Here is a 12,635-nt window from a genome sequence, read left to right as displayed (position 1 = left end):
TCGTCACGAAAAAAATTGTCAGTTTACTCGAGAAAAAAATACTCGAGAACTCGTCAAAGTTTTAATGAAATTAGTTTTCAAGTTAGAAAATAGCACAGTTTTATAACTTGCAATGAGACCACCCTTTAAGTTGCGTCGTCAGCGAACGATGTTCATAAGGTTGAATTTTGCATGCTCTAGTCTCCGTGTTCTCTTGTCGTACGTTTTGTGAAAGAAAAATGTGGTAAGCAATTCTGAGCTTAGTGTTTTGCTGTCTGACAAATGTTTGTGCATAATGGTGAGACTTTAGCAATTTTAATTTTCTGAGTTACGCGTTGATGACGTCTTGGCCCATTTTCTAGAGACTACAAGATGGATGCCAACGTATCTACCTAGGTATATATCTTAAAGTTTCGTCAAATGCTTGCAGTACTCTACTTCGTTTACCTGTTCTGCAGACATAAAGGAGATTATCAAGTCACACAGAGCTTTAAAACTTTACCGATGTTTTTTTTTTTACTTTAGTCTAAGACGTTCACCGACAATACAATAAAAATTCATAGTTGTTTTAAGAAAACTGATGTTTACCTTGTCAGTGAAAAGGGCATTAGGCATTTACATTCCCATTTCTGGGCCTTCATTATATTTTTCATAACCCATAAGCGATGAAAGAATCTCATTTCAGCATCAAAAAAACTTAACAAAAATGCTCCCGTTGAAAAGCGTGCCAAATTAACAGGATTGCTGCGAAGTGGTATAAAGAGATAATCGTCGGGTTACAACGCTATCTGGACAATCTCAATTTGCTTAAACAGCTCTATTGCGTATAGCGGTTCGCCAGTTACTACCTATGTTTAAGGATACAATGTGCATTATATTTTTTTTTGACACGATTTTCTTATCTGATATGGTGGTAACAAAGTCTTTAATAGTAGATTTGGTTTAGTAGTAGACTAAAAATGGAGCTGTAATTTTAAAAGGAATGTCAATTAAATAATACTAAAAATAATAAAAACATGAAGTGATTGGATTGATGGAGTTTCTGGCCGGTTCTCCAAAAAAAACCACTATTTGAAACCGTGAACATAGGTATTTGTAATAGGTAGTAGTAATGAATAACAAATAAAAACCTTTGACATTAACATGAATCAAAATTAAGCCTCTAAACTCTGAAATTGTTCTAATCATGAAATACCAAACAGTTTCCTACAAATTCATAGACGTTAAATCAACAGAACAAAAACTAAATTAGCATACATTACGTCGAGAATGCACAGTTTTAACTTTTAAAGAACAATGCAGTCTCCGAAGTAATTTCCTTTTCTTTTAAAACTGCGTTTAAATGTATTAAAAGAAACATTACTTGAGAAAAACGGAACTACTTCTTAGAAATGGTACCATTTTTTTTTAACTAACGTTGTTTTGAAGATTGTTTTAAGGCCACCAAGAAATATTTTTGTTTGCACGAAAAAGTTCTCTGGTTGAAAGACCAAGTTCAAGACCATTTCTTTAGTTCATAGGGTATTTCTTGACCTTCATTCTTCTTGATTTTCTTTTTAATTAAACTTGATAACATCCATCTACAAACATTCGTCCAGGCTCATAAAACAATTTCAAAATAAACCGACTACAATACTTTCCTAAAACCTAGGTGTGACAAATACTATGGCGAAAACTACATCAAAATCGGTTTAGCCTAACATGAGATACTTACATACAAACAACATACATACCTACACATAGTCAAACTAAGAACCTTCTTTTTTGAAGTCGGCTAAAAATACAATTCACGTGTGGTTTAATTAACGACATATATTACATTTAACACTGTCATATGGCTTTGATATTAGATCTATTCACATGCTTTGTTATGAAGTCCTAACAGGCGTTATTAGAATTCCAATAACCAATACATGTATTGGAATTCAACAAACATCAGTATTACATTTACACAGTACCGATATAGGCCTGTAATCGATATTCATTCGAATTATATTTAGTAGTGATGGATTCGATTACGTAAATTGTATCGATTAAAGTCGCATATTTATTTACAATACTGATCATTCCGAAATTTGGATATTTTAATCCGCATGTCACAATTAGTAATACTTTCTAAAGCGTTTCACATAACCCATACATATTATAATAGCTTGCACCCACAAAAAGGACCTTGTTTTCATAATATGCTCGATATGTCGGTATTTTCACAACACTAACCTGTCACATACGATTCGAATTGAGACGTTCTATTTTTAAACTCGCAAACACTTCAAATTCAAATAAAGAACTGAAGCACCTTAGAGGCAATATAACGGTGCTACAAGACAACACAAACGATCATCATATCCAGCCATTAACATAAATGAAAGAGCCAGCGAATAATAAAATTACTTTTGTTTTCTTAATGTTGGCAAACTTTCTACTGGATTTGTTTGAGCGGACTCCGTGAATTGTTATTAAAATTCGTACGAAAACGCCGGTGAAGTTTTTGCGCTAAAAGGATTGGATGTGGATGTAAAAAGGTTTGATGTTATGCTCGTTTTGTTTAGTCTATGGTCTGTTTTGAGTGCATATAATTTTTATAAAGAGGTTGGATATCGTAGGTTGTGTAGTGGGTCGCGTTATGTAGTGCTTGAAAAAAGTAGTTTGGTAGTTTGATATGAGTGTGTGACAAAACTACACAATAAGTAAAACATTTTCCTTTCAAATTGTAGTGACCAGTGGCGACATAATTTACTTTTAAACCATACCTCCTATTCCAGTTTATTGCCGACATTTTCAATGACGTGCCAACTAGAATAAGACCTTTTACACAAAAAATAAAAACTGTCCGTTCTTTGACGTGTCTTAAAAAGGTCGTAATATAATACTTTCTGGAATGCAGATTATGTTAGGATGCTCAAAGTGGGTCACGTTTGACTTTTATTAGTTCACGCCTTGATGTCGAGTTTCTCCTGTATTTTAATGGAAAGCTCGCTAATTAGTTGGCCGGTTCTTGAAGTTTGAAGGATCTTGTCTAGGAAGAGAGTTATTATATTTTTGAGTTCTGATGCTAACCTTTTCTACCGTCTTTTGGATAGCTCGTTAATACCTATGTGAGTTACGGTTGACATTTATGAACTTTGGCAATTTTTGCGGGTAGGAAGCTAGAAATTCGGAACCTTTCCATGAGGAATCGAGTTGCTCAGGTAAATGAGTTGAGGTCAAATAGGCGATCACTTCATGTAAATCATTGATACGCAGCTGCTCGTCTCGTTTAGACTGGAAGCCAACCTCTACATAATTAAGAAAAAATGAAGCAGATGATGATGATGCTCACATTACCAGCCATTCCTCTTCATTCAATTTTACAGAACACATTGACCTTAATCACATCCCTCCTTAACACTACTTAACAAAATACCCTTATCTTCACCATCCAAAATCATAATTACTTCAACATTACATGGACCCCAACCGCCAAGTCGCAAACTTGGCAGCTTAAGCCCAAATCTTGGCACGCTGTCAAACGAAGCTATCTTGCCTGTAATTTGAACAGGATTGAAATGTAAATGTAATGGAATGCAAATGAATACAATTAATTGGGTGTTATAGCCCACCATTGGGGTTTGGGCGAGTCCATTAATTAAATAGTGTTCGATGTTCTAGAGTTCGGACCTAGGGTTCGATTGTGATACCTAGATGGATGGCGGAAAATTTTGCGTAGTTTGAACTGTTTTGAAAATGGAATGTGACAAATTCAAAGAGATTCGGTACTGAATAATATATGTTGATAATAAAGACAAAAGACGGCATTACAGTGTGTTAGTCGGCTTATAATTTTTACCTTCACGTAGACACAGATTACAAAATATTTACTACACCTACATAATACCTACTTACAAATGAATAATTTATCCTTACATGGTTTTCATTTCAATACACATATTCACTAAATATATAATTTTATCTCAGTATATAACATCGTATTTTTATAAAATAACGGAATATCTGTTTGGAGTCACACTGTCATACTATTTTTTAAAGCTTTCACTTCTAAAAATTCTTATACGCCATTACAAAATTTATAAAGTAATAAAACTCATTAATGCATCCCCATTACTTCCATGTAGACGTAATTTGCTGACGCTGAAAGACTCGGTGTGTATCAGCAGTTTTCATGCAAATTTCAGGAGAAAGAGTCAACAGGGGGGAATTGATTGATGTCGTAAACAAACAGTTGTGAAATAACCGTAGACTGCAGTGTATGCGATTGAGTAGTTAAAATTATGTAATTATAACATTTTTATGGCAAAAGCAGAAAATATTTTTTTTTTCTTTATTTAAGAATTGACCAACTCCGAATTCACACTGGTATAACAACTTAAACTAGGTGGTTTTAAGCGTGTCTTCAGAGTCTAGGCTTTGCGTTAACACGTCATTCACACATTTATTCATTCTAAAGTCAGAAAGCCATCGGGCAGTTGTTATGTGAGCCACAATATGAAACCACTTAAACCTAAATGCAATTTAACTACCATTTGTACCAAGCGGGAAAATAACTAGGAAAATAAAATATTAAAATAGTACAACAATATTCTAATACTTACAATTTTATTAAACTTTCAAATAAACTAGTTACTCGATATTATTAGTTACTGAAATCCACAACTCAATTAAACTTTAAACGCTCTTAACAGAACACCTTGCTTGATAGTTTCCTTTAGATTAAGTTACATACGAAATTCGACCCTAACTCCTAATCATTAAGGTATAAATTGGATGAAAATCAAAACGTAGATGGAAAATATTTTTATTCCTACTGGCAATAAAGGTAAAAAGTTTACCGACAAACTTGAAGTTTTTGGAATTAGGAATCGAAATCGGATAGTTTAGTAGATACCTGCTCTTAATACGGCTGAATTAAATTCAAGCGTTTAGCTTACCTTGCTAAATCGGATAGCATATAATTTGAGCTTTGAGATTCAAGAGCGTAAAGAAATTTGAAAATAATTCAAAGGATAAACGACTGCGATCGTAGCATATAGTTTGTGATGTTAAATTAAGATATTAAGTATTTAACTAAGGCTTGTATTATCAATGTGTGATAAGATGTGGATAGGTTTTTATCAAAGTGCGCGGTATTATGACCTTTGGAACGCACGTTTTATTACAAAATTTTAGCCGCTTTCCCGCAGTTTCACTCGCACCTATGCAACTCGGGAAGAGTGTACTCTCCAACAATGCAAGAATTTTTCAATTCGGTTCTGTAGTTTCGGATCCTTTTGGGTATGAAAAAACAAAAGATTTTTCCTTTGTATTATTGGACTAGGTTTTGCTATCACACATTATAATGGCGCTTATTAATAAATAGATTGATATAAATGTACCTACGTTTTAGAATAGAGTTAACAGTCATTAACAGAGCTCGCAAAATGTCGGCATACTTCAAATGTAATTAAATATTCTACATATAAGCTGTTGCCTTGGCAGCGGAACTGCTCTTTAAAATAAGGTTGGGGTGCCAGTGTTAGCGAGAAATCAAATAATTGGATAAACTTGAAAATAATTCTGTCATATGTTTGTTGTAAATAAATAAAACTGAAATTAGAGAAAGGTCTGAATTATTTTGAAAGTTTGTTTGTATATGAATGCAAGAATTATTGCAAGTATAAAAAAATGCGGATTGATAAGAACTGACTGTTTTCTATTTGGAATATCAATGTATCAATAATCAAAAAATCATGAGGTTATCGATATCGAGGTTATAAATATTATAGTACATTCTCTCATTCTGGTTCCTATACTGTACTATTTCAATTTTATATTTTATGTACCTATCATACGTAAAACTAAAATTTACATAAGAATTCTGTTCAACCTGCAAGGGAAGACAAGCGTAATAAATAAGATTTATTGTTTAATACGCACGAAGAGTAAACACGCATCTGAACGCGTCCGTTAGATAAATGTATTGGAAACGAATACAATAAAAAAACATTCTATATGTACAATACGTCCTTATATCCAATACTAGCCTCTGCCAGCCGTTTCACTCGCCTTCCGTGAAAAACATGTCCAAGAAACCGGTAAAAAGCAGCTTACAGCCTTCCTCAATAAGTGGGCTATCTAAGACTGAAATAATTTTTCAAAGCGCAGCAGTAGTTCCTGAGATTTCAGAGTTCAAATAAACAAACTCTTTAGCTTTGTAACATTAGTATATATTTTAATTCATTAAGAAAAATACACATTTGGCCTCTGTTAAATTGGAATCTTAACAACATTATCTCTGAAAGTTCTCATTTTAATGTATACGTTTCACGTTTAAGCAATTACGCCTAGTTATTATTAATTAAGATACCCTCTTTAATTGGTACCCGACCCGAACGTCGTCAAATCCATTTCTAGCAATTCATGTAATTTGTCATTAATTTGCGTCGAATTTAATTATTATGTATTACAGTGAGCACGAAATAGTTGTTTGCGTAAATTATTCACATTTCTCATTAATATTGCGTGGAAATTACGTTGGGGCTCGAATCAAAAGGGCTCTGTTAGTGTGATATTTAGTTCAGTGGTACATTGTAATTTGTAATGGTATTTTGTTACTATTAAGTTCCTTGTGTAAAGGAATAATGTCTTCTTCTCCAGAGAAGAAGGATAAATATACCTATATTGTAACTTATACATGATACATATTTAACATTTAAACTCTTGATTAAATTAATGGTTCAGTTGATTAAATAATTTTATTGTTTTTGAAAAGATTTTATTTATAAAATGTGTTGTTGAATAAAAAGTCATAATTGTCTTAAAAGTATATCTTTAGTTGAATACCTACTTTATTTAAAAAGGCTCACTTAATGTTTTTTTTATATTATAGATAGTTGCATGAACATTACATTATGTTCATTAGGTCAGCAACAGGTTTTCTGAACCTGGTTGAATACCTGAACCCAAAATGATACATGATAATGTTAGGCATTTCCCAAAGTAACTGACACCACCATGTGACGACAACATGATATCCTAACGAACATCAGATATGTAATTGAAAGTAGCTGAACACTGTTAATTTCGCGTCGAGTTCGGTTATAAGTTCCAAGAGTAATCTTCAAAAGTCCTGCATTAAAACCTTCCTATGTTCTTTCTCAAGGTCAACTCTATCTCTGTACCAAATTTTATTAAAATCAGTTCAGTGGTTTAGACGTGAAAGCGTAACAGACAGACGGACAGACTTACAGACAGAGTTACTTTCGCATTCATAATATTAGTAGGGATTCAATAATTCAAGTACTTCCTAACTGTCAATGTGTTATAGACTTTGGTTGAGTCTTACCTAGGGATATTGGTTTGACCAGGGAACCGAGATCAGAGGCAGTCACTCCTTGTGAAACACTGTTACTCAGCTGCATCAGATTAGATGGAAGCCGACCCCAATTTAGTTGGGACACGTTATTCACATAGTATGTATGTGTGGGTAGGTATGTAGACTTTTGTTGCTTACTATACATAATAATGTCGAGTAAAACAATTTTAGTTCTGACATCTTATGTTAGCTTTATTTCAAAGTGAATCTCATTTTGAATTTCCAAGACCACAAAAGTAGCTTATATTATCAAAATATACATACATATATACCACATTTTCCAGTATTTCGAAATTAATCTTCAGAGTAAGTTGATATGTGTCTAGACATTCTAGAAACTGTTTAAGATTACTAAAACATCATATAATTCTAGGCTTTGTCATGTTAAGTCTAGATATGTTTATTGTACTACAAAGAACTGTTCTAGGAATTACATCTTCAAGCCCTAAGTTAAAACATAATGTAACAAAGTTAGCAAGTTTAAGGCTAAGGTCTCAATGAAATTAAATACTAAAGTCTTTACTTCTAGGCTTCAAATACAGATACATTTAAACCTGATTAAAAGTATTGGTAAGTTTATTAAGGTTACAGTACCTATGCTTTCGTCAAATAATTTAGCTGATCTGAAGTAAGCTACTTATATTTCACACATTAAGGCGTCGAATCGACTTTGAAAATAAAACTTATTTAACAAAAAACAATAATCGCTTGTCTGCATGTTTAGCTAATATACTTCGATCAAGAATATACCTATCACATAAAAAAGTAGGTAACTCTGGGGAAAGACACACGGACAGTGTTATCCCAGAGTGAAACAGCAAGAAATATAAACTGTGAAATAACCTAAATAGCTCCCTTAGGACCAATAACACCTTATCCCAACATTTACCTGTTGAACAAACCCAAAACTATTATATTACAAGTTATCCTCGTTACAACCCCATACCGCTCATTGTTAACAATATAATCACATAGGGATTCATTTGCTCGAGTTACGAGCTATAAATAATAACACCCTTGTCAAAGTAACCCGGCTCTAAGCCTTAGATTGAGATGGTTTATACAATGTTGTGTTACGGTAAATAATGTTTGTGGTCCGATGATTTTATCGGTAGTCTATACTAAATAGGAGGAAACACAACACAACACGGTTTTGTTTGTTTGAACACATGGCTTCGAAACTACTGTACCGGTTTGAAAGTTCTTTCACTGTTAGAAAGCTGCACTCTACCCGAGTAACATAGGCTATATTTAATTCCGGTACGGGCAGTAGTTCCCACGGGACGCAAGTGAAACAGTGGCAAATTGGGTCAGTAATTTAGCAAAAGGTTTATATGATGAGGATGATGCAAACCTATCACCACTCATATTAAACCCTAAGTTGAAGAATAAACAAAATACATAGAAGTGAAATAATAGCAGCTGTAAGTGCTTAGAAACACAACTTAGAAACACTAAAGACTTAATTACTTGCTTCGGAGAACAATTTATCTAGACAAAGCTATAGTCTTGTGAAAATTTGAGGCGTTTACTGCGAGCAAGAACAATAGTTTAACCACAGAGATGGCGGATTATTGTCCTGACGAATTCTCCTGCTTGGATTACCAAGAAGAATAACAGAAGAAAGCGTTGAACCCAATAAAATTTGTCCTGATAAGATGGGCACCCATCCACGGATCGACCGTGCCAAGCGTTGCTTAACTTTATAGTTGATCGTACTATCCAAAAAAGCCACATTACCAGGGTAGACGGAAGACGCTGGACGCAGGTCGCCTCCAACAGGTATCTGTGGAGATCTAAAGAGAAGGCCTATGTTCAGCAGTGGACGTCCTATGGCTGAGACGATGATGATGATGATGACACAGGCTATATTTTATTTGAGAGTAGCAAGTAGAATCTCGATCCAATCCAATTAAATATGAATGAAGAAAATATTATCTATTAATAGTCTAGAAACTGTTCTACAATAAAGATGTTTTAGGTTTCTTGACTGTCCATTCATAATGGTCAGATTTAAGATAAAAAAATTGTAAAAGTAAGTAATAAGTAGGCGATATTTATAGTTCATATTAAATTAAAACAGATATAAAATTAAGTTAAAGCGCACATTAGTCGGACATAACATTGGAACTCGTTAGTGTCCCGGCACCAAAGAATAAAGTATAAAATCACAAATCTACCCACCCGTGGTACACAATAAAACCGTTTCGGGAATGAGGGAGAATATTCTCAAAAACACTCGTAATTTATATATAACTAGCTTTCGCCCGCGGTTTCACCCGCGTCCCGTAGACGGATGGTGACAAAAACTTGAAACCTTCTCCCGGGTCTAAGTTCCCTCCCCTCTAATTTTCAGCCAAATCGGTCAAGCCGTTTCCATGGTATGTCGCGACAACGGAAAGCGGCTTTCAGTTTTATAAATATATAACCTATATTTCTTGAAGCCTTATTTTACCTATTATCCTTATTTTTACCTTATTTTACCTTTTTGCATAACTTTCACTTAAGTAAAAAACTGATATCTAGGTACCTACTAACTACATTACTATTACCTACTACTACTGATAAAACAACATTTCACTACATAGACCGTAAATAAATTGAAAAACTAGTAATTGAAATTATTTCAAAACAGACAAAAATAGTAGTAAGTATACAAATAAATGGAAACATTTTGTAAATATTCGGCAAAAATGAACCTTACAAAAAAACTGTTGTTACCAATTAAGTAATACTGTAAAACAAGTTTTCATTTACTGGTATTTAATACGTTTCCATCGTAGCATGTCGATATATTTCAACCGTGCGTTCAATTCCATATTTTATATGCAAAATCTCCGATAAAATTGAAATTTTAGAGGTGTGAAATGTTTGCAGAACGCAATGGTATTTATTTAGGTGATTGCAGGGCAAATGAATTTTTATTTTGAGTTTTATTATCATGCAATTTTCGTTGAATATACAAAAAGTAATAGTGACGTAGTTTGATATCATATTTTTCCAATTAGTTACAGCCTATTTATCGTCCCACTGCTGGGCACAGGCCTCCTCTCACACGGAGAAGGATTGAGCATTAATCAGTAGTCGTGGTGGCAGTGTAGTCGTGGTGGCCTAGTGGGCAAAGAACGACCTCTCGAGTATGAGGGCGCGGGTTCGAAACCAGGTCAGGCAAGTACCAATGCAACTTTTCTAAGTTTGTATGTACTTTCTAAGTATATCTTAGACACCAGTGGCTGATAAAAAGGTGAAGGAAAACATCTTGAGGAAACCTGGACTATATTTTTCCAATTATCAGAGAAAATATATAAACGTCTGTATTTTTTTTGTTTTGGTTTCCATTTGGTTACAAAAATGTTAATTAAAAATGTATGGGTATAAACTTATCATAAATACAAATAAATTATTTTCTGTGTTTATTAAAAGTAATTGTTTCATATCGATGCAGTGAAAACAATAATTCTAGTTTCAATTTAAGTTTTCGAATTCATATCGAATTTTAACATTAAATATTGAGTAGTTTAGAATAAGGACCTACCGCAATCTCCGACTGTATTTCCACTTTTATTTGAGGATAAAAGCAAAATTTGGACAGCCTCCAAATTAACTCTTAAGCCAACGACGCTATTATATGCATCAAAACTAATACCCACTGCATTTAGAGATAACTGAATTTCGTGTTTAGTTTTTGGACTAAAATTACACTTCAAGAATTCTTATGGGACGATATTTACTTGTATGTAAAACATATCATTTACTTAGATTACCAAACCTTCAACCAACTTTTCTAAGTTTGTATGTACTTTCTAAGTATATCTTAGACACCATTGGCTGTGTTTCGGATGGCACGTTAAACTGTAGGTCCCGGCTGTCATTGAACATCCTTGGCAGTCGTTACGGGTAGTCAGAAGCCAGTAAGTCTGACACCAGTCTAACCATGGGGTATCGGGTTGCCCGGGTTACTGGGTTGAGGAGGTCAGATAGGCAGTCGCTTCTTGTAAAGCACGGGTACTCAGCTGAATCCGGTTAGACTGGAAGCCGACCCCAACATGATTGGGAAAAGGCTCGGAGGATGATGACCAAACCTTCAACCACAAGCTACAGTGAGTAAAAGTTTTCCAAACATAGTATGCCTTATGAGACATTTTCCAAATTTTTAATAATACCTAAATATTATTTACCTAATAAATTATAAGCAAGAATTTTCGAGCGGTAATTCCTTTGAGCATTACTTTTATTTTATTTACAAATAAAATAACAAAAAATATTGTCATAGATTAAATAATTTTGGATTTTACAGATGAAGTAATTTTTTTTATAACAGCAATAATATTTTGTTAAATAAAATAGGAAGCTAGGTTTTATTCTGTTTTCTCCGCTGAAGTAAGCTGAGTAAAGTGCCAACCACACACGTTTCACCAGTAAACTTTAGGACCCATTTAGCAAAGACGATACATTTCCCGCCAAGTAAATACATGCACACTCAGTTTTTACAGGCAAAGGTATTTCAGGAATAAAACTGTAGCAAATAAAGCCAAACACAAATGATTTTGATTTTAAATTAAATTAATTCTATAGGTATATAATTATTTTGTTGAAATATGAAACTTGTTAAATACAGTATAGAAACATTTACGAAGTAATTTTCCTATAAAACGGGTTTCCCAAATGAAACGTTCGTTTGATCATAAGCTTGCATGCCATATGGACTAATGAAGCGGTCACATAGACTAGCCGTTAACCCCGATACGAGCAATTTACGACCTATAATTATCTAATACAGTGATTCTCAACATTAACTCTCTTAATTCTTAAAAAAGGCCACGAAAACGAATTACAACTATGGAGAAGGTAAATATTCCTCAGTAGAAAGAGCTTTATTTTTTACCCAACTGCGAGAAATTGAAGGTCTTTTACCTATTAATCAAGCTTTCAGTGAGATTGTATTATATAATAAAATCCATTGTGTTTTCTAGATTAACAAGTAAACGTAGAAAAAAAACGTTTAAAAACGTAAAACGTGAACGATTGGGTTTAATAAATTAAATTGGCCCATATGATTCATGAAATAAGCAAATCTAAGAAAGGTTTCGATACTATATAGCTAACTGTTCGTCCTTCGTGGTTACTCCGTAAATTTACATACATGCATTTACATATTTCTTAAAAATAATATTATAAAGATCCATTAGTCAACATAACAGAACACTTATAAATAAGGGTGACCATAAAATTCGGCACCCCACTCCAACTTTAACACATGCAAATTTTAATACACTCTTAACATAAAACTTTGAGTACCTAATCT

The sequence above is a fragment of the Helicoverpa armigera genome, chromosome 3, assembly GCF_030705265.1.
Source record: "Helicoverpa armigera isolate CAAS_96S chromosome 3, ASM3070526v1, whole genome shotgun sequence".
Taxonomy (NCBI): Eukaryota; Metazoa; Arthropoda; class Insecta; order Lepidoptera; family Noctuidae; genus Helicoverpa; species Helicoverpa armigera.
This window is presented reverse-complemented; position numbering follows the sequence as displayed.